The following is a 24,425-nucleotide window of genomic DNA, read 5'->3' as shown; positions in this document are numbered from 1 at the left end:
CTGAATTAAATGCTATATGTATGTCAACTTATATAACCCTCATAACAACACGATAAGATTGGGACTATTTTTATCCCATTATATAAAAGAGATAATTGAGGCACAGAGATATTAAATACCTTGTGCAGGTATTTAATATATACACATACATGGTTGAGTCTCAATTCAAACCAAAATAATCTGGCTCCAGCACCTGTTATCAGTCTAGATGTTGTCATTCTATTTTTACATTTCATTGACAAAATTTAGACCTATAAAATATAGACCTTAGTTCTTTTTCACTATCGGTGATGCATTCATGTCTTGTTCATCCTCTACCTGTTGACAGTTACACAGGTTACCATCACATAACTCCCCTGCAAAGCCCCTTAGCTCACTCACCCCTTCCCAAATGGATTAAACCCAGCTATCATCCTACAACTGTTCTTGAACATCTTAACATTTCCAGAGAAAGAAACACAAGAAAGAAATACATTAATACTGGGTGTCTTACATTAAATTTCTGACCTTACATCACAACTGACCCATAACACTCCCTCATGATCCAACGATATTCCTCTAGTTTTTTTGTTTTGTTTTGTTTTTTGTTTTTGTTTTTGTTTTTGTTTTTGAGGGTGGAATGGTGGATAGGAATAGCAATATTGGGAAAGCAGAGAGGAGTATGTGTCTTTTCGCTATTGTCACTATTGTGCCCTATGAGTCACTGGGCATCCTCTGTGACAAAGACTGTTTTGGGTTTTTTTGTTTTGTTTTGGTTTGGTTTTTTTTTTAGCTCTGAAGAGGGGGAAAGAAAGCAGAAAACACTGTTGGTTAGCTTTCCATATAAGGGACAAACATCATACACATGCTCTTATTTTACAAGAAAAAAGAGTTTCACAAAAGACAACATAAGTAAAATAAATGCTTTAAACACAAATTACACCTGTGTGGAGACAATTCAGGGCAATGGAAGAAAACTAAGTTATAAGAGACACTTTATTGACATTTCCATTAACAGTCCCCATTTAGAGTCCAATCCTTTTATAGAGTCCTTTCCCTCAGTGCTTCTGGAGAAACTTGGCTGGTGGAAGTGGCTTGCAACACCCTCTGGAACTCAAGAAAGCATAGCTGGGGCAAAAGCTGGAGAGTAAATTGTCAGAGTAGGGTGGAGATCAGGGGGCGAAAAAGAAGTCAACGAGACTCTCTCCCTTTGGTCATATCTTCCTCAGAGCAAAGAGATTGGCACCACCAATTAAATTTTCTCATGTATACCCACAGCAGCACAATCCACCACTATTGTCATTGTGTTTCCAGTTATGACAGCTTGGTCTCCATCCTTATGGTGGCTGAGAGGAGTCTTCTTTGCAAAAAGCTTAAGCAGTCTAGATCTGACCCAATTCCCTTTTAAGTCTGTTGAGGTTTTGGCAGTAAAGTCATTCAGGAAATAGAGACACAGCGTCAACTTTGGGTACTTCACAGAAAGATTATGATTTCAAAAAGTTGTTACCTTACCTTTGGGGAATGGCCAGGGAAGAAGGGACAGAACTTTGGGAAATTGTGTATGGAAAGCAGAAGTGCACATAAACATTCTATGGCATTCCAAGTCAAATCTGCCTTTCAAGGCCTCTTTTTCCATAATTCCTTCTGGAGCTAGCTCAACTTCACAGACCTTCTACTAGACAAGCACGTTTCGTTGTGAATTCATTTGGCCCATTTCCCATCCAATACAGGCCCATTGTTACAAGATCCTTGACAGATGGTCCCCAGTTCCCTCAAGGCAGCTCGGTACTCTGATCTCTTTACCCCAAACTGATGTACTCCTTTGATTCTTTTAATTGAGATATGATTAACATATAATATTGTATTACCTTTAGGTGTACAACATAATGATTCAGTATATACCTCTAGCACTTTTGCTTTCCCACTATCCAAAATGACTATTTCACCGATTTCTTAGTGAAATTCAAGTGCCATAATTTTGTCAATTTTAAGGCTTCATTTTTCAAATTTAAAAATCTCTGAACAATTGTTGTCAGCTATATGATGCATTATGCCATTACATATTTATATTTGTAACACAAAGTGCCACTTTCAAAATCTGCAGAATTTTGACATATCTTGAAAGAATATCTTGAAAGAAAGTGTCAGAATCAATAGTGATGCATTCTTTTCACTCTAAGTCAAACCATTGTGGGGTTGGGTGAAGCAAGTGATCACTCAGAGGTATTTAACAACTTGTCCAAAATACTAGCTCTACAAAATTTCAAAGATCACAGGTTTTAGTTCTTTCATTGATTTTTTTGGTTCATTTGTTTTATCTTATTTCAGATTTTTTCAATAGTGTATCACCAACACTCTAGATTGCACAGAGAACAGTGCTGATAAAAAAAAAAAACACAAACATCAACAAACATGAGTCAGAAATGATTTAGAAGAATGAGATTCTAAATGTGAAATTTTAAGACTATCTTAACTCATTTATCTAATTAACACTTTTTTATTTATATGTGAGTGATATATGATAAAATATGTTTAAATCTAAAAGAAACTTTCATACATATAAAATAAAATTAGTCAGAAAATATTATATCAATTTAATTAGCAGTGCTCTTTCTTTTTATGGCACTATCAATGATATACCTCACATATGGGCTTTAAAAAAGAAAAACTTTCATTACTGAAGAATTCTCATAGCTTTTAATATATTATGATGGCATAAAAATGCATGGTAAACAGAATAATGGCCTCCAATGATGTCTGTGTTCTAATCTCTGGAACCTATGAATATATTACCTTCTGTGGAAAAGGGGACTTTGCCGATGTGATTAAGAAAGCTGAGACAGAAATTTTATCCTGGATTATTTATGTGAGTGGGTCCAAATGCTAAACTACTAGCTTTGAAAATAGAGGAAGAGCCCAAGAACCAAGGCATGCAGGAGGCCTCCAGAAGCTGGTAGAGGAAAGAGGGAAGACTTTCCCCTACAGCCTACAGAAGAAATGCAGCCCCATTGATCAACAGAACTGCGAGAAAATTAATTTGTAAGTTTTAATTCACTAAATTGAAGTCAATTTGTGATGGCAGCAATAGGAAATCATTGCAAAGTATACATGGTCTAAAATATTTGCCAAACTAGTTTGGATATAGCAGTTTTTACCACAGTGTCTCATGATACAATATTCTAAAGAACCATTTCTGGAAAATGCTTCTTTAGCATAACCCAGATGCAGCAGAGCTAGTGGTTAACAGTCTTAGACTCTGGAGCCAGACTAACTGGATTTAAATGCCAGCTCTCCTACTTACTAGCTGGTTCTCTTAACCTCTCCTGGATGCTTCAGATTCCTTGTCTGTAAAATGGGAATGATGATAGTACTTCCTCAAAGGGTTGTTATATGAAGATGAAGAGAGTTAATGTGTATTAAGAGTTTAGAACAGGGGCTCTCCTACAATGTAAAGACTGTTGTTTACAAAAGATAGTGACACCACGTGAAGTTACTGAGAGATTAGGTAAAAAAGGAAATTACATCTAGCTGTACTATCAATATTAGATAAATATATGTCAAAGACTCTGTTTTTGTGTTAATAATGGGCTCATAGGGTGACAGGGTTTTAGGGACAAACAGTTCCATATTAATTAGATACAATAAAACAAAGAATGATTTTAAGTCTTTCATCTGAAAAAAAAATTTTTGTTCTGACCTCATCAATTCACATTACCCACAGATCCCAAAAGCAAACTCATTTTAAAAAGTAGCCCAACTTTGCCTGCTTACATTATTAGTTTAAATCTAAACCTCATATAACGACTGCTGTCTTCTTTATCATTTCAATTAATTAGAAATTGCTTTATCCCAATTAGTATTATTACTTCATCTGCTCTGTTATGTTCTCATATTAAGGCTATTTTAATATAATGCCACTTCATTCATTCAAATTCAATAAATATTTAAAACTTTAATGGACATCAAGCACATTAGTATATGCTTGGAATAAAAAATGAATACACTTGGTCTTTGGCCTTTTTTAGATTTTTAAACTAGATTGCAAAGACTTTACTGAAAGAAAAATCAAGAGGAGTTTGTCTTAAATTGTTCTGGAAATTAAAAATGCTCTAATATGTATCAAATACTGGAACACTTGGATCGAGAAAAATCTATCCTAAAATAATGATATTACTGACTTTAACATATAGGCCTTCCACTTTCTCTTTTTTATTTTTTATACCAAAAATATTTAATGAAAGAAAGAACAAAGCCACTAGCACAACTATTGGAAAATAGTAATTCTTTTCTTGATCTTCTTTTTTCTGTTCTTATTCATTTTCTTTTCACTCCCTCTTTTCCATTTTCTCTCCTAGTTACTATAATTATTAATTGCACTTTTGATCATTGTTATCATCATTATCTTCACCACCATCATAATTATAATCGTCATGATCAGTCAACATCACCCCTATAAGCACAGGCAATTGCTAACAGTCGGGATCTGGATGGAAAACCAGCAGAAAAAACTACAGGGACCATGGAAAAGCAATTCAGAAGACTTTAAGGGAGGGACATCTAGGACCTTCCTTGGTCATTTCACTTTTTTCCTCCCAATGTTTTCATTGTGGTAAAATACATATAACATAAATTTTACTATCTTTACCATTTTTAAATTTACAGTTTAGCGGTATTAAGTACATTCATGTTGTTGTATAACCATCACTAACATCCATCTTCAGAACACTTTTCATCTTACAAAACTGAAACTTTGTACCATTAAACTATCACTCCCCATGACTCCCTCCCTCCCTGTCAACCACTACTCTGCTTTCTATTTTTCTTTTATCTACATTTTTCCACATGTCCCAATCTCTAGGAATGACCATTCTATTCTCTTTTATTATGAGTTAAGTTGTGTAGGTTCTTTTCTTCCTTTTCAGATTCTATATTTAAATAAGCTCATACATTTGTCTTTCTGCATTTGAGCTATTTCACATACCATAATGTCCTTCAGATTCATCCATATTGTCCCAAATATGTGTGTGTGTATCTTAAGTATATACATATACATCCATACACATATATACACACAACACACATATGCATGGCTCTACAACTAAATCTAACAATTAATTTCCAAAAAAAATATGACTTTAGCTAATTTGTATCTATTGGATGGTGGAATATGTGTGCTTTAACATTTCTCCTGGAATTGAGATATCTGCTTAACCTACAAGTAAGCTCTACTATTTGATTTGAGAATTTCTGGGTACAAGGCAGTAGGGAAAAATCAATAGTTTCTTACTAAAAGATTAAAACACACACACACACACACACACACACACACACACACATGCATACACACCACACAATTCTGCTATGAATAAAAACTGAATCTGATGATTAAGATCAAGTCCCTGTTAAATTCTGTGCCAAAAATAAAAGATAAGATACCTTCCAGAAGACCAAGTATCATATCAACATGGACAATGGATCTTATGGTTATAAAGGCAATGTAGATTAGTGCATCCTAAGTTTTTACACTTTTCTCTTTAAAAAAGGTACACCTGTTCACACAGTTTTCTCAGCTGGATCAAACTAATGATGAAGAACAAGTCTGAATTTCCAAGAAACTCTGTCCCTGAAATCCCTGTTGTTGACTTCTTTTTTTGAAGACTTACTTTGTCAACTACATCAAATTTTTCCTGTATTCAATGATATTGGAACCCAGAAAATTAACCTTTTTAGTAGAGGTTTTGGATCCTTTTAAAGGAAACAAGGAGGGGAAAAGTAATTCAAGCAGAATGATATATGAAAAAACATAGTATGACAAAACGTAAGTATAAGAAAGGAGAATTTAAGTAAGACTCACAATTTAAAAATGAAAAATAATATATGGTTTATTTCCAACATTGGATTTAAGTCATTTGTTTCTTGTAGACAAAAGAAAATCTAATCCCTTCAATTTGTTTCTCATTTCTTAGTTTAAGAGTTCTGCAAAATGTGACTATGAAAGCATAGAGAAAACAAGGATACATTTTTTTTTTCCTGAGGAAGATATACTTCCATGATCCTGGGTGTAGAATATTAATTTTACAATGAATTTTGTTCAATTTATATATGAATAAAATGAATTCACCAAATTCTTGACCTATAATGTTAGGTCTACTTAACAAATTTTGAATATATTTTCCAAAATGTTACTTGTAAAATTAATTTTTTCGGAATTTTTAATGTTTATTTATTTTTGAGAGAGAGAGCATGAGCAGGGGAGGGGCAGAGAGAGAGAGGGAAACAGAGAATCCGAAGCAGCCAGGCTCTGAGCTGTCAGCGCAGAGCCCCACATGGTGCTTAAACTCAAAAGCTGTGAGATCATGACCTGAGCCGAAGTCGAATGCTTAACCGGCTGAGTCACCCAGGTGCCCCTAAAATTAATTTTTAATAGCCCAGGTCACAAATACGAAACAGTCTAAACGAAAAAAGGAAAACTGAAAATCCATTAACACTTCAAGTTAGAGAAGTACATAAATGAAGCATGTCATGGACAATGTCTTTAGTCATTATTACAGTAACCCTCAATAAATTGTGTAGAGTCTGGCAGTGAAAATATTATATATAATATATATTTATACCTATATAAATGAATATATAAATACAAGACTTTATACTTATATAAAGATGTATATTCTATATTTATATAAATATATTATATATTACAAATAATTATAGTTATATAAATATATAAAAATTATATTTGTATTGTTAAATTAATTAAACATGATGCCATTAGACAAGGTAGCTCTAATGTCATGGCAGCCTACACAAGCAAAACTAAATCTAAGTCTGTGAATGCATCAAAATTATGTAACTGAAACCTAAGGATAACCAATCACAGTCAACTAGGCTTTAAGCTATAGCCAATCATCAATTTCCTTACTTTGTGTCTGTCTTTTCACTCCAAAAGTCTCTTCCCAAGCTCCTGTCCTTGGAATGCTCCTGACCATTCATGGTTTGGCACTGCCCAATTTGAACTGATTTTTGCTCAAATAAACTCTCAACATTTTTAATACACCTCAGTTTATCTTTTAGCAGCTCTTGCAGAAACATTATATATAATCTATATGCACATACACACAAATGATGTGTGTATGTGTATACATGTACAATTGCCAACATGGGATAAATATGAAACAGAGCATTTCTGTATTGTAAAGCAAACTTTGTAGTTTTATTTCTTCTCTCTCTTTTGCTCTTTCTCTTCCTTTTCTTTTTACTTCATCCCTTTGGAAATGCATGTTGTTGAGCTAGTCAGCATATCTAAGCACCAATAGTAATAAATTCAGTATTTTGCAATCTTCTTTTAAAATCTAATTTCTGAATTTTCTTGTTATAATTATCTTAAATTTTTCATAGTGTAAATATATACTAAAATTATCATCAATTTTTCCTAAACATTTGCAAAATTTTGATGGTTGAGATGTCACCTGGATTAAGAAAAAATGATTGCTTATCAAAAGTGTTCATATGAAACAAAAAGAGAAAAAGAAAATAACCCAAGATTTAGGCATGAATGTAGCTATAAAGGAAAAGGATGGTCAGGAGAGAACAATGCTACTTCTTTGATTTTTTTTATCCATATCTTTAGCGCCATAAAAATGGAATAAAGGAAATATCAATAAATTTCTTTATTCAAAAATCTATTGCTCACTAACAACTGTGAAGTGAAACAACCTAAATGTCCATTAACCAATTAATGGATAAACAAAATGTGATTAAACACACACACACACACACACACACACACACAGAACAGAATTTTATTTGGCCTTAAAAAAATAAGGAAATCTTGTCATATGTGACAACATGGATGAGACTTGAGGACATTGCACCAAGTGAAACAAGCCAGTCACAGGACATATACTACATGATTCCACTTACATGAAATATGTAAAGTAGTCAGAGTCAGTAGTCAGAATGGTGATTACTAGGCACTGGGGGGTGGTGGGAAGGAAAGTTACGATTCAATGAGTATAGAGTTTGAGTCATAAAGGACAAAAAAATGTTCTTAAGATCTATTGTATAACAATGTGCATATAGGAGACAGCTGTAGACTTAAATTTTTCTTAAGAGAGATTTCATCTTACATGTTTTTTACCACAATAAAAAAATTACAAGGATGAGATGAAAGGAAAGGTAGATGATATCAGAATTCACAAGAAGGAAAGATTACTATGAGTCAAGGTTATCAGAGAAAGCTTCAAGGAAGAGATGGACTGTCACAGGCCTTGGAAGATAGATAGGATTTGAACATTTGGAGATTATTTTCAAGACTGTTCCTGGACAAAGGAAGAACTCAAGCAAGAATATGAAGGAAGGGTGCTTAGAGCATCCCAGAAATAGTAGTTCATCTGGCCTTGAGCAGAGTGTTTGAGAAAGAGAATAGTGGAAGAAATAGAAAGCAGGGTTAGAATAACCAGGTTCTGATTATGGAATACCTTGGAAAGTAGGCTAAGCAGAGCAGATTTCACATTTCTATATAATATGAAGAACTGAACATTCTGAACCTTTAATGAATACGAAATGACAGTAATGAAATTTAAAACTTTAGTATATTTGCAGTTTATAAAAACATTGGCAATAGGGGGCCTTTACAAGGCAAAAAAATATATACAATCCATAACATTTTTATTTTCTTTTGTTTCCTATAGATTCATTATATTAATAATTAATAATTATATTAATAATTATAAATCTCAAATGTTTACTGTACTTATAGGTGTACTAGGTGATAGGAAAATATTAAAGGAACATAGGAACATAAAATAATGCTTTTACTATTTTATCTAATTAGGAAAACATAAGTCACTCGAAGCAATTGAAATGTGACCAAATAATTTGTGTAAGGGTCAAATTAATGTGTAGTTTCAGTGAAGGGAAAAATTAGGGAGGGAGGTCTGTCTGTATCAAGGGAGACTGGTCAGAGTGTCACTATAGGATCAGTGGTTAAGGAATTATACTCTGGAATTAAAATGAATTGTGTTCAAATCCCTGCTATGTAATTAACTGAGTGATCTTGGGTAAGTAACTTAACTGCTTGTGATGTTTCTTACTTTACACAGTTGAGAGGATGCTAGGAAATCGTACACGAAACCCTAAAATTGCACCTGACACACAACATAAAGTAGTTTCTTTCCTTTATCTCATTTTCCCTAAGAATAAATCAGAAAAGTCAGAAAAAAAATAATCGGAAAATATACAATTTTGGCCATAAATAATAAGTAAATTTTAATAATTTTTTCAAATACAGAAAACCAAAATAATGGAAAAGATCATCTATAATTCTACCTCACAAAATAAGTACACTTAGATTTTGTTCTGAGAGAGAGAAAGAGAATCTTACCTTTTCACCTAATACTATAAGGACTGCTTTTCCCCATATTAAAACCCATTTTATAGTTGCATTGTCTTTAATGATTATCCAATCCTCCATAACAAAGATTCAGCATATACCTATTAAGTATTTATTGAATGTCTCCTGTGTGCTGGGCATTGTTCTACTGTTTTAAGCACTCAAAATAGAGCAGTGGACAAAACAGACAAAATCCTTGCTAATGGTTTTTAATAGTTTGAAATCATGATTGCTTGTAATTTTTCATTACTGTAAATCACACAGCAACAAATGCTGTTGTGCATAAAGTTTTATGAACATCACTGTTTCCTTAAGAAAAAGTTCTGGGGGCGCCTGGGTGGCTCAGTCGGCTAAGCGTCCGACTTGGCTCAGGTCATGATCTCGCGGTCAGTGAGTTCGAGCCCCGCGTCGGGCTCTGTGCTGACAGCTCAGAGCCTGGAGCCTGTTTCAGATTCTCTGTCTCCCTCTCTCTCTGACCTTCCCCCGTTCATGCTCTGTCTCCCTGTCTCAAAAGTAAATAAACGTTAAAAAAAAAATTAAAAAAAAAAAAAAGAAAAAGTTCTGGAAATAGAAATAAAAATATTTGAAACATGATTTCTAGACAAGCTGTGCCAATTTTGTGTTGACCAATAATATATGAGAGTCCCCAGTTAATTATACTCCTGCTAGAGTTTTTTTTTTCTCCACTATGAATATATATATATTCATTCCGTCATTATCATCATCATTTTCAACAAAAAATATCTAGGGCCCATATAATTACATGCTTTCAACCAGGTCAATGCCCTGACATCAAAGGTCATGTCAACTACATATAGCCCAACAGTATATTCCAGCAGATGGGACCCAAGACGGGTATCTGATAATCTAGCCAGAAGTTCTATGGGGTGACTTGGCATAAAGGAACTTAGTCCAAAGTTTAGCCATCTCTTCAGAATTTGACATTAAAAATATAAAAAGAATTCATTGATTTTCATGATTGAAATTAAAGAGATATATAAAAAGAGATCATGAGGCTATGAAAAGGTCATACAGTAAATAAGCTTATTTAGAAAATTAAACCTTTGAGCTAGCAGAAGTTAGTAAATAAATAAATAAATAAATAAATAAGCAAGCAAGCAAGCAAGCATGTACAGAGAGCACCAGTACAAAGGCAAGAATTGGATATGAGAAGAAAATTAAACAGATTTGCAAGGTAAACTAGAAATCCTGTGAAAGAACAGGTGTCCAATCAGATACATCAAAGAGAGCCAGAAACAATCATACTGATGGCAGGGCTAGGCTGCCTCCTTCTCCCTGTTCGCTGGCCCACCAGATAGAGATAGCTTCAGTCAGAGTGGCAGAGGAAAACAGAAGGCACAGAGGCAGTGTTAGGATGTCTAGGCAGTGACAGCACTAGAAACATAATGCACTGAAAGGCGGAGAGAGAAAGACTGCAGAGACAAACAAATAGAAGCATTTAGCTTAGCCCTGGAGCAGCACTGCAAGTCTGTGCCATTTCCATAACCTCATTCTTTGAAGTCACCCGAACATCTCTACTCCTTGCATTGTGAACCAAAACAATATTGTTTTGCCATTTATTAAATATTTTATCCTAGAGTGTCTCATCTAAATTCCAAAAAAAAACCTCATGAAATGTTCTGAGCAATCGTTGCTCTCTCACTTATTTTTGTTTTGCTTGACAGAGAGGACTCAGAAAGATTAAACAATTCATTCCATCAGGTCTTCTAATTCTAAATCATCTCCATTCAGAAAAATGTGTCCAGAAACAATAAAGGTAGCATTAGTCATATTAGCCGATGGAAACATACACACACACACACACACTCGCGCACACACACACACACACACACACACACACTAAATACAAAGATACAATTCCTGCCATCAACAAGACCACGGTATAATAAGAGAGACAAAGAAACCACAAGTTATGGGACAGTTAATTATATCAATACTTATGTGCACAGGATTTTAATTACAGAGAACAGGACTTGAATCCAAATTTCAATGGATAGCAGGGAATAGCCAGTGCTATTCAACGGATAATCAGAAACAATGGGGATGGAAGCCAAAAAAAAAAAAAAAAAAATAGCAACTAGATAGGGAAGGCTTCATGAAGGAGAGTGATAACTACCTGGTACAGCAAAGTTGGTCAATCAGTTTCAATTGAGTGAAAAAATAAGTTAATAATAACCCTAGAACTTATTACTGAAGCATGAGTGGGTATCAGCTGAGTAGATAAAAAGAAAGAAGGGCATTTTTAGGGAGATAAAGTGATTATGGAATCTTTGGGGAAGTTTAAGTTATTTGACATGGTTGGAGGGGTGGGAGCATGTATTAGAATTTGAAGATTGAACAGCAGTCACGCATCAAATCGTGCAGGGTTGGTATTTTTTAATGCCACTTTGAGAAATTTGGTCTTCATCCTGAGGTCCCTGAAGAGTAAGAAGAGTACTTATTCAATCACATTTGTATTTTAGAAATATATGACTGGTGGCTTCATGAAGGATGGATTGGAGGAACACAAAAATAAAGTAGGTGGGTAAGAAAAGATGTTCTCGTAGCAGCCAAGGAATAAGTCATGCAGAGAGTCAACTGAATAAGAGGGCACAAATCAAAAAAGGAATTTAATGATTTATTAGCTCAAGAGTCAAACACCAATTGGATGCATAGACCAATGGTAAAAGGAATACTAAATTGACTTTCAGGTTATTCTTGGCACATTCAGGTGCCATTGACCAACTATTAAATACAAAAAATAGAACATATTAAGAAGAAGCTGACAAGTAGAAGGAAAACCAGGAGACAGGAGTGTCAGAGGCTGAGAGAATTTAAAGAAAAAGAGAATGAACACAATGTCAAATGGCAAAGTAATGTCAAATAAAGTAAGGACAAACATGTGTCTATGAGATTTGGCAATTAGAGCATTAGTGGTCTATGCAACAGCTGTTTCAATAGAATAGTGCAGACAGATGGCAGAGAGCAGCTGGCAGAACGAGTAGGAATGGGAAACAAGGGGAGGAAACCAAAAGCCTAGAGACTTGTTCCCTACACCTTGTTAGTGATATCTTGCAAAAAGTTATCCATACTGGGAAAATATTAGGGCATTCAAGATTCAGCTAGTCATTCAAGGGTCATTTAATTACAATGAGAGCAAAAACATGCAGCACATACTTGGAATCTTTCACCAGATAAAGTGCATTACATTTTCAGTGTCAATCATGCTTGCTAGACTATAAATTCCAAAACTTCAGGAATTGTGCCTATCTTGTTTCCCCCTGTGCCAATGCCTGGTAATTGTGTGTCTGCACTAGATAACAACCTTCTTGTCTCTATTTGTGCTTCCTTATCAAGCCCATAGAAAATTCACCCATTCTTCAAGATTCAGAGAACAAATTGCCACCCCCCGCATGAAGTATTTTCCAATCTCTGGGTGTCTCCCTTGTCTCCCTCTCCCTACTTCTCCCCGCTTCTCTCTCTCTTTTGCTTCAAATGTGATAGAATATACATACTATCTTAAAGTTATTTTTATACACATGTATCTTTCCAACTAGAATATTTATCAGTCATGTTCCCTCAGAGTAGCAGAACCTCTATGGGTATTATAACGGTTTATTTAGAGATTTATTTACTTCAGATCCATCTGTTATGCCTACATATAGTGCTAGGCCTGAAGTAAACTGCACCAGCAGTCAGGAAAGGGAAGATAAATACAAACCAGCAGAGAACAAGGACAACTTGGAATCTGTGAGAATGAGCTTTAACCTATAAGGAGAAACCAACCTGCATCTGTTTCTCACCAGAACCTGCCTTGTCCATGTACATCCTTCAAGCCTCTTACTTCCCCCTTCAAGCAGTGCAGATTTCTTGTAGACCTGATGCACTTCACCATGGAGAGCTACATATGAGGCTCTCCCAGTGTTTGGAGAAGCTAAAGGAGGAGCTCTAGCAAGACCTAGAGGTGAGCCTGCAGATCCACAATGATGTATATGTGGTGCAGCTATGCCTGGGCCTATACCAGGCTCCTGAGTGTACACGTGGCAGCTTCTTCTCCTACCCCTTTCATATCTCACACATTCTGATTGGCCAACCCCAACCCAGAATCCTGGAGGAAAAGGAATTCTGGAAAAGCAGTCCCAGAGTAGTTAAGTATACACATTACAAAGTCACCACAGTCTGCCCTCTATTAACTTGGCATCATATACATATCTTTCAACCATATTTAACTCTCCAATAAAAACAACAGCAAAACTTAAAAAGTGAATAAAACAATAGAGCAAAATCACATATTCACTTCAAATGAAACAACTATCCCTTGTACAACCAAAAATATGCAAACCCTCTCCCCAAGAAAAGATGCAAGACATTCTATCCATCTTCAGATAATGTTTATTTATCATCTAGCTAAGTCATGTTTCTACTTGATGCCCTATAACTTAAATGCCATAATATAAATATAGGTTAGCTATTATTACCATGTGTTATGTTAGATTATAGAGGAAGGGAAGAAGGAAAGTAAAAGTGGTTAAAATATACACAAACACATTTATATCAAAATAAGAAAGAAATATTTGTGATTATTATAGTCCTTATTTTGGCAACTGGGTGCATGATAACGACTGGTACTCATAATGTCTTTCTTTTGCCACCCATTTCATGTATACTTTGCCCTCAGCAAGCACCCTTGCCTGTGAGGGGATCTAAATCTGCATTCCTGAAGGGTCAGAGCCATTAGTCATCCTTTCCGAATAAGATTTTTTTTTCCATTGAATATAATAACAGAAAGTGAAAGTATTAAGGAGTATCCCAGAGGATCTCCTGTGCTCTGGAGAGATTCCTCCTTCACCTATCAGGCAGTAGGAAGCCAATTTCCCCATGATGGTCAGGATCAATCACCAAAGCCAGTACAGTAACCTTATTTGCCTGCTGATTTCCAAGTACAAGGAATCCCAAATATTATCCCTATCTCAACTTCCAGTTTAATGAAACCATTTCTGTGTGCCCTACTAGAAACATTTCTCTCTTGGGAACTAGAATCAATATCTAGACCAGAAAAGCTGGTTAAGGAGACAGGAGAAATTTCATTAGCTGATCACTGAAAATAATAGAGTGAAAAGTCACTCGTATCTCCAACATCTTCATTCCTCTACTGATGAAACCTGCTATGGGAGGAAACCTACCATATATTGATGGCTGATTTAGAGCATAAAAAACATCCAGATGGCCATCATCCTAACTTGCAAGTTGTTGCCCAAAGTGGCACCAAAACTGAGTCTTCAAAACACCATTCTATGTATTATCAAGTAAGATACCTCAGGGTAATAAAGAACATGCAAAAACAGTTAGTTCCATAATTATAAGACCACTGTCACATTTTATTTGCTGTAAAAGGAGTCTCTTAGCCAGAAAAAATACTGTGGAGGAAAGTCTGTGTGGCTTAGTCAGTTAAGCGACTGACTTCAGCTCAGGTCATGATCTCATGGTTGATGGATTAGATCCTGGCATCAGGCTCTGTGCTGACAACTCAGAGCCTAGAGTCCTCTTCAGATTCTGTTTCTGTTTCTCTCTGCCCCTTCCCCACTCACAATCTGTCTCTCTGTCTCAAAAATAAACATCTTAAAAAAGAAAAAGGAAAAAATACGGAGGGGAACACCGTGATAGTGACTAAGTCTATCTGTAGGTCCATGTGAAGGAAGAACAATTTAGGACGTATATCTAGGATATGTCCCAATCAGAACATACCCTGGCCCTTTCCATTAGGAAAATTATTCAGTATAACCAACCTGCCACAGTTGACTAGCTGATCACCACAAAGAATTGTGTCATACTGGGGACTGAATGTTGGTCTCTGCTCTTGACAGATTGGGCACTCAGCAGTAGCTAGAGCCATCTGTCCTTGGTAATAGGAAGTCCATGTATTTTATTTTAAGTTTATTTATTTTGAAAGAGAGAGGTGGGGAGGGGCAGAAATATAGAGGGAGGGTGGGGGGGAGGAGGAGAGAGAGAGAGAGAGTGAGAGAGAGAGAGAGAGAGAGAGAGAGTGAGTCCCAAGCAAGCTCAGTACTGTCAGGACAGAGCCCAATAGGGCTTGAACTCACAAACCATGAGATCATGACCTGAGACGAAATCAAGGGTTGGACACTTAACCAAATGAGCCACCCAGACACCCCAGGAAGTCCATTTATTGAGTCCATGCTTAACCTCCATTCTCAATACCATGGAAAATCCGTAAGCCCATTGAGCAAGAAGAAGAATGGCTAGAGAGAGAATGTACTACCTTGTCTATCTTATTATTAAGCTCCTCTTCTGATGTTGCTCTGTGCACAACATTCACATGGTATTTGAGTGACTTCACAGACTGTGCCCTTTCAGAGAGATCAGCATACCTCTACCCCTTACCGCTTTGTTAAATTTCCTAATTGTATTCTTTCTCAATTCCTGACCATCCAATCTAACCAACAGCCACTGATGCCAGTGTTCTAGGTATTTCTCCTCAAGGTTTAAAGTTCTGCTGACTAGGAATATTTCTTTTTATCACTGTCCTTCAGAGCCATCCCAGAGTGGAGTCGTAGTGGTAGCACATTGTTGAGAGTCAGAATTGATTTTTTTCAAATTCATTTAAGACTGATACCACAGCATCTGACACAGAACCTGGTTTATAGAAATCACTTGACAAATAATTGTTAATACGAACATAAAGTGCCTCCTTTTAACTAATAATTTTGACTGTCTCTGGGAAGGAAAAAAAACTAAGCATCTAGAGGAGATTAATGGGACAGAAATTTCTCCCCTTTAGTTCATTTGAATTTCAAGCCATTTGAATATGTTCCTTATTTTTAATTATTTTAAACTGGGGAAAACAAGCTCAACAACTGCTAATTCCCTTCAAAGAATTGTTCTACAGTTCATGGTTAAAAAAAATTTTAATGTAATTTATTTGTATTTCAACTGTTTTGTATTAGAACTTTTATATTTAGTATTGATAGAATGGAGACTGACTTTCTTTTTTATTTCTTGAGAAAAATTTGCACAGCTTTAAAGTAAGCCATGCTTACATAATACATGCATTAACCTTTTTAAAAAATGTCATTATGCATGCATGTTCACATAGTGCCAGTGAATATCAGATGTTACTCAGATCTACTCTACCATTTCTAATCATGTCAAACAAACTTCTTCCGGTTTCTTTCACTCAACAATTAATTGTTTTATAGAAGCTCTCAATATCGCTTCAGAGAAAAGCCACATTGTTAAAGTTGGAAATAGTAGCTTCCTTTCTTCTAACTGAAGAAAATTCAGGAAATGTGCTGGGCAATTTTTCCACAGCCTGTAGGGTGGGCTTAGGTTCACTCATGTCACCTTTTGCATCAAATTTCTCTGATGGTACAGGAACATGCATGAATATACATGTATTCTGAAATTGATTGGGAGTCCCATTTGCTTCCTGTTCTGTACATGTTTTCTTCAGATTTGATTTAGAGTTTCCATACCAGTACTTCTCAATTTTCTTAAATACATTCTTGGAATTAATGAAGGAATAAACAAATGGTGAGGTTCCATTTAAAAATTATGATCAAGTCTCAGATATCATCATCACTTATTAATGGCATTTAACATATTTGATTACTACCTCTTTGGAACACTTTTTTCTCTTGGCTCTTTTGGTACTCTATCTATATTACTGCCCACTTCTTCCCATTCTTTTTTTGAATTCTCCTCATGTCTACACTTTCTACTTTTTTTCTCATGTCTACATATCTACTTTTATTCCTATATAATCCCTTGTGTCACAATTTTAAATATTTGTAATATATTAATACCGAAATTTATGTCATCCCAGAATTCTACCCTGAATTTCAGACTCATATTTAACTACTAACTCAACAAATTCCACTTAGATAGCTGATAGATTTCTGAAACTTAACATGTCAAAACTCAACTCCTGATTCTCCTAAAATTCATTTATCCCACTGTCTTTCTGTTTTGATGAGTGACCACTCTATGCATCTATTTCATCAGGCACAAATCCTCGACACCTTCCTTTCGTACCCATACTCATCCATCAGCTTCCCAGCAGCAAATTTTATCAACTACTCCTCTCTCATCTCTCCCACAACCATCTTTGATTTAAACCATTATCACATCTCATCTGCATTATTACAAGAGCTAGTCTTTTGTTTTACATACTACCCCCCACACAGCTTCCACAGTGATCTTTTATGTCAGATAGTGTCCTCAAAAATCGTCCAGTGGGACTAATGTTATTACTATTAGTGTTATCATCATTAAAATGACAAGATTCCTGCTTTAATAAATTCATAATGTAGTGTATAATGGGGTATGAGAGACATTAGATAAATTAACAATTACTGTGCTAGTAAAAGAAGGAAAAAATATTCTGGGAGGGAGAGATGGGCAGGGAAGATGTTATAGAAGGATGATGCTCAATCTAGATCTTGAATAATGGATAATAAAAGCCTTTCAAAGCAGATCTAAAAAGGGAAAAGAAAAGGAAAGACCATAAGAAAAAAGGCAAACTATTTGAGAAACTGTAAGATGTTCATTAGTGTTGGGCCTCTGGGTTCAAGGTAGAGAAGTAATAAAGACAAGAGTGCATAAATAAATAGATACCATAAGATGATATATCTTGTATGTCACACAGAAAACTCTGGAATGTAGCCTTCAAGTTACATAAACCCACTGAAATATTTTAAACTTGAGAGTGACATGGTCATAACAGCAATTTTTAAGGATGGTTCTGGAGATTAATTAGAGAGGGTAAAATTAGGAAGGAGCTGAAATAATAAAGGTATAAATTCATAAGAAATTTGCCCAAAAAATGAATGAAAAGGTGCAATACTGAGGTAAGAGATGGGAAAGTGATTGAACGAGCACAATGCTGAGGTTATTTTGAGCAAAAGGGAAAATGGGTAAATAGGATGATTCACAAGTTGTCAAGTGAAGAAAGTAGGAATATTTTGATATTTTATAAACTAAAAGAATAAGTTTAAAACAAAGTTGAATATATTATTTCATTCTGAACATACTGTATTTAAGATAAATGCCCAGTCTTAAACTGTTTAATAAGGTTGTGGGATATTCCCATGAAACATTCAATAAGGTGAAGCAGTTTAGAAGAAATCTGAGTTGCAGGTGGAAATCTGGAGATTATAAATACATGTGTGCCCATTAAAACCATGACTATAAGTGGGCTCACCCATGAAATGTGGAAACCATCAGGATAAGAGTCCACAGCAACCATACTGCTAGGGAGAATAGATATCACAAGAAAGGAATATCACCAAGATCTAAAACACTCACATTTAAGGGTCAGATGGAGGAAAAGCAGACTAAGAAGAGTGAAAACAATAGCTAAGGAGTCAGGAGGAGAATCAGGAATGTGAAGTGCTAAGGAGGTGAAGAGAGAAAGTCAAAAAGTGGTTGCTCAAGAGTGTCGTATCCTGCAGAAAATCAGAGAGGTTGACAGGTAACGTGTAGTAGTTAAAAATTTGGTAGCTATCACATAACTGCTTAACATATTTCACCAATTAGTCGATATTGATCTTCACCAGATGTCAATGGGAAAACAATTTTCTTTCCATTTATTCAATATGCATTCCTATGTCTCTGTTATTTCATGACCTCATGAATTAAAATAGATGCTATAAAACAAAGCCCTTTTCCCTCCTCATTGAAATTCTTTGGTCCCTAGGATCAGTTGAAGTTTTGCCCATTTCTCTTTATCAACAGTCATTCTACAACATAACAAATGTCAAATTTTCAAACATTAATTTTAGTAATCTTTAATTGGACATATATATATTACCCTTCAAACAGTCTTTCATCTCTTCTATAGAAATGGCAGTACCTTTATGTTTTACTTTGCAACCTTCATCAAAAGATTTAGACTTTGTAGAAGCTTCCATTGGCCACTGTCCGAGTCATGGCCTTTACCTCTCCTTGGGTGCAGCTTACTCACTTTATAAGCCAAAGAGAAAGCATGAGATGAAAGTGAGCAAGATAAAAGAGGATAATAAAAGAAGTAGAGCTGAAAAAAGGTGGCTTCCAGCACTCCCCTGAACAATAAGAGGACTCCATTCATAATAAGGAGGCACTTTGCTGGAAGCATTCTTTCAAGAATGTAGTAAGGTGCATAACCTTGGAAAGATAAGGTGAAGTCAAACCACTATAGAGAACAGTTATTTTCTTCCAACCCCAGTATATAAGACAAACTTTTCTTCTTTTCTTGCAATACTCAGTGGTGAAGTGACAACATATTTTCTGAACTAATCCTGAGTTTTCATCATAAAAATAGGAAATGATGCGACCTGAATAAAAAAGAGGGAAACTAAGTAAGAACCTTGTAGATTAGCAGGATACTCAACTCTTTTTTAAAGGTGAGAACAGCTCAACAGCCTTCAGTTACACCTAAACAACATTGTCCTCACACAGAACATCTGGTAACTTTCAGCTGCAAATTCCCAAAGGATTTCACACTTATTAAATTCTTATTAAAATTAATAGCAGGGCTGCAAGGCATGACAATATTAGAACAGTCCTTTATCAGGAAAACAAAATCAACTGAGATAATAAAGCTACTTTCTACTGTAAGAAAATCAAGGCCAAATATTATATACAGAAAATTAGTTTAATTTATTCTTAAAGAATGTTATTCCTTTCCACACTGTATTCAAACACTGATTATTTACTTGTAATGCAATGTCATGGATATTAAAAATGAATACTTCTGTATGACTAAAACAGATATTCCCACAAGCCTCAAATTCCAATCATTTTCTTTCATATATTCTCTTATTCTATAACTAACTGGTTTAAGTGACTGAAATATCATTTTACATATTGTGTCATTGCCACAGTCTAATAAATGTCATCTTTAAAAAAGATCACTTTTATACAGCCTAAATCTCCTTTTGGGACACATCAATACTACCTAATTAAGTAATTTATTTACAAATTGAGGTTACTATTTACCTTGATTTCATTATATTTCAATATAATAGTTTGCACCCACACTTCAACTTCGATTCCTATGCAGTCTCTTCCTCTCTTTTCTTTCTCTCTGTGTGTCTGTCTATGATTATGTCTCTGCCTTATTCTCTATGTAGCTCTCTGGATATGTTTGTGTAGTTAAGTTTTGTTTTTCTTCTGTGTGTGTGGTATGTGGCTACTGTATTTATGCTTTTTCTCTCCATGAGGTTTTTTGGGGGGAGAGGAAGTGACTCATTTTTTATGAGAAAAAATACATGTAGCATAAAATTCACCATTTTAATAGTTTAATTCAGTGTTTTTTAGTATATTCACAATGTCAGGCTACCATCACCACTATTTAAGTCCAGAACATTTTCATTATTCCAAAAAGAAAGATGGTACCGATTAAGCAATCACTCCCCATTTCCCCCTTCCACTTGGTAACTTCTGATAACTTCCCTTGGTAACTACTGATCATTCTGCCTCTGTGGATTTACATATTCTGGGCATTTCATGTAAACGGAATCGCAATTAGTGGCCCTTTTTGTCTGGCTTCTTTCATTTAACATATTTTCATGGTTCATCCATGTTGTAGCATATATGTACCTTGTTTCTTTTTTATTTTCAAACAAATACTGGGCTACACTCAGTGTATGTATCCAAGTGTATGTGTCTCCCTCTGTGGGTGTTTTTTCACTTTTTTGTTTGTTGTTTTTGTTGTTGTTGTTTATCTCTCACTCTCCATACATGTTTGTGGTGTATATGTCTCTATTAAATAAATATTGGCTAGCCTCATCACCTCTGAGTGTATTTGTGTGTCTGTATGTCTTGGATAGATACATGCACACAAACATACACTGCACTAGAGATTCAGATCATCTATCATCAATTTATTTTCAGGGAGATTGTTTTTAATACATACTGTTTTGTTGTTGTTGTTTAAGAACCTTGATTGACTATTGAGGATAACTGAAGATCCTCCAAAGTGGTCAGTCCTAGAAGAAGAGGAATCATGCCTCATATGCAGATTCCCTTTGACATGGACAGTCCCATGTAACTGGACACAAAGGGGCTGCCCATTAACAAGTACAAAATCACCTGGACAGGGAACTGAAACTTAAAATAACAGCTACAGGTCAGAAAAGATGGAATTAAAAAGATACATTTGCCAATGCCTAAATTAAAGTATCTTCTACATATTATATTAGGATTTCCTTACATACTATTCTGCAAAATCTCCAAAATCACAATTGTAAGTCACAGGTCACATCGTGTCATCTTCACAATCTCTTTCTGTTCCCAATGAACTACCAAAAAATGGCAACTCCTTACAATGGTATGGCTCACCAACAGATACAAAACCAAGGCTTGCAAGAAGATACATAATCTATCCACAGTTTATAACTTTAAGATTATCTACTTGAGGCGCCTGGGTGGCTCAGTTGGCTAAGCTTCCGACTTCAGCTCAGGTCATGATCTCAGTTTGTGAGTTTGAGCCCCGCATCAGGCTCTGTGCTGACAGCTTGGAGCCTAGAACCTGCTTCAGATTCTGGGTCTCCCTCTTTCTATGCCCCTCCCTGGCTTGTGCTCTGTCTCCTTCTCTCAAAAATGAATAAACATTAAAAATTTTTTTTAAAAATTATCTACTGCTTTCTTCCACCCCACCCAAACCTCTAGTTACTCACCTTGAATACATCGTGCCCCTGCTGGTGTTTCTCTCTTGGAGCATCTTTTGTTTTCTAGTCTGTATGATGTCCCTTAAATATTCAGATGAAATGTAACCACCATGCTCTGGTTTCTCCCTATACTCTCACCACCCAATGATATTAACTTCACTCATTGATATGTCCACATTTTTAAAAACAACTCTATTGTGGTATTGATCATATATTTATTATGGTTACATATATACTTTTCTATATCTATCCTTTCTAACTTATCAAATTTTGGGGTATTTTATTCAGTTGTTCATATCCAGTGCTTAACACAATGCCTGACACAACTAGGTTCTGAATACATTTTAGTGGAATAAGATAATTTTTAAATTTCTTTTACATAGTGTGAAGTTTATGCTGCTTTATGATAGCTGAAACCGAGAGAAAGAAAAAAGAGGATGAAGTGAAAGATAATCTAAACAAGAACATGATTTTAAACCTATCCATAGAGAAAGGAGGCCTGGACACTGGCCCATCTATCATTTTTCTAACTGGCAAGCCAAGCAAAGAGCTCCTGTGTGTTCAGTTGGTGAACGATGCTACATTAGTGATGACAGCGGATGGGCACTTGGGGAAACGTGTTGAGTAACATGGACCACTGAAGCAGCAATCCTTCTCAAATCAATTTCAGTTTCTCAAATGCTGAGTATGTAGTGATATTTCAAAGCAATCTCCAGAGATGCGTTCAAGCTGCAGCAGGAGATCCTAAGCTATTGTTCTATTTGCACAGATGATCTGGACCGAAATGTGAATACTGAAGCATCAGGTGTTGTTTTTATGATTTTTTTTAAAAGAGAACAATACACAGAAACTTAACAGAAGGTATATATTGGCACTTTTTGGTCAAGTACAATTATCCCCTTGTTCCTTGGGAAGCCCCACTCCCACTATTTATCACCCCAATACTCAATTCTGAATACCCAACGAATTTAACCCACTAAGTGTGCCTGATTATGAGACATTTGGTGGTTATTATATTTCTGTGCATATGGGTTAAATAACTATATTGTTTTCATAAGCAAGGACTATGTCCTTCCCCCCAGCTGAGATGAGAGAATCTGACATTAGGCAATAATCATACATGTTGCCTTGTATCCTTAATCTTTTCTAATGTGAAAGAACTCAGGTATCTATGTAAGTTGGGGAAAGAAAAAATTCTGTCACATGCAGTGAAATCCAGAAACTAAACACCTGCAGTCTTCTTAAGCAAGCAAGGAGAAGCAAGACTAAAGTAGCAGCCATAGTGGTGGTGGTATAGGGAGGTGCTGGTGATGGTAGTGGTGGAGGAGGTGGGAGGACAAGGAGGACGACGAGGAGGGGGATCAGAGGCAGGAAGAGAAGCAGCAGCAGCAGCTAAGTTGAGCCCAGTGAGAATAGCAAAAATATAATTGAAAAAAGGAATATAAAACAGCCTATTAATAATTTTATATTGACCACATGTTGAAATGATTATATTTTGAATATATTGCTAAATAAAATAGATCATTAAAATCATTTTCACCTGTTTCTTTTTTGTTCCATGTGTTACTAGTAAATTTTATATTACATATGTGACTGGCATTTCATTTCAACTGGACATGTTAAATAAAAACAAATCCAGATTTGAGTAAGAAGAGAATTTGAAAGAATTATTATACTAAAAGGAAAGGAAATCGCAATAGGACAAGGGGACTACTGCAATAAGAAGACAGCTCTGACCACAGAGCTCTGCAGGAATCTCAAAGATTAGGCAGAAAGGACTTTTTTTTTCCCAGAGAGGGGTAAAAACAAGGCTAGAAAGAACTGGGTAGCGGGGAGTTGATGGCAAGTCAGGACAGTTGATCAAGGAGTGTATTTCTTTGTGGTCAGCTGTGTCTCAGGAAGAATAGGTAAGGAAGGGTTGTATATTGGTTCAGGTTGAGGGTGAGTCAAAGATCAGGGCTCAGGAGAAGGAAAGAAGTTGAACTAAAATTGGTAAGTAAATTAATAAGCACTTTGTTCCAACTGATAAGTTGGGACAAACAGTTCAGCTAATCTTTTCTGAGGCAAATAAATGGGAATTTGGAGGGTATGTGTCCAGTTTTGGCATAGGTAAATAAGTGGGGGCATCCATGAGTCATATCTAAGTCATATGACGAAAGGTGGCTCTTTGTGGTAAGTTAATATCTTGGAAAGAAAGGGTGGGGAATTTTTTTTAACTGCCTCTGTTTTCCAGTATCACAAGGCTCCAGTCAAGTTCAACTTTATTGGATAGTACTTTTCCAGAACACCAAATTAGCACTATTTCCAAAAGGATTAATGGTTAAAATAAGCTATAGATTCAGATAAACTGGTTTCAGATCTTAGCTCTGTCATTACCACTCTATAAA

At 35.6% G+C, this 24,425-nt stretch overlaps 1 long non-coding RNA gene across 2 annotated transcripts; it reads left to right on the top strand.

The window, feature by feature from the left end:
• The first annotated feature begins 2,791 nt into the window (after positions 1-2,791).
• LOC122238026 lies at positions 2,792-22,464 on the top strand. Of its 2 annotated transcripts, XR_006216979.1 has the most exons (4): positions 2,792-3,018; positions 11,854-11,911; positions 13,177-13,334; positions 22,422-22,464. It is a non-coding gene; the product is annotated as an uncharacterized LOC122238026 (long non-coding RNA). The 2 variants fall into 2 exon arrangements; XR_006216980.1 differs by lacking the exon at positions 11,854-11,911.
• Positions 22,465-24,425: the final 1,961 nt, after the last annotated feature.

The sequence above is a fragment of the Panthera tigris genome, chromosome B1 (assembly GCF_018350195.1).
Source record: "Panthera tigris isolate Pti1 chromosome B1, P.tigris_Pti1_mat1.1, whole genome shotgun sequence".
Lineage (NCBI taxonomy): Eukaryota > Metazoa > Chordata > Mammalia > Carnivora > Felidae > Panthera > Panthera tigris.
Note: the sequence above shows the minus strand (reverse complement) of the source record. Positions and strands in the feature narration are given on the sequence as shown.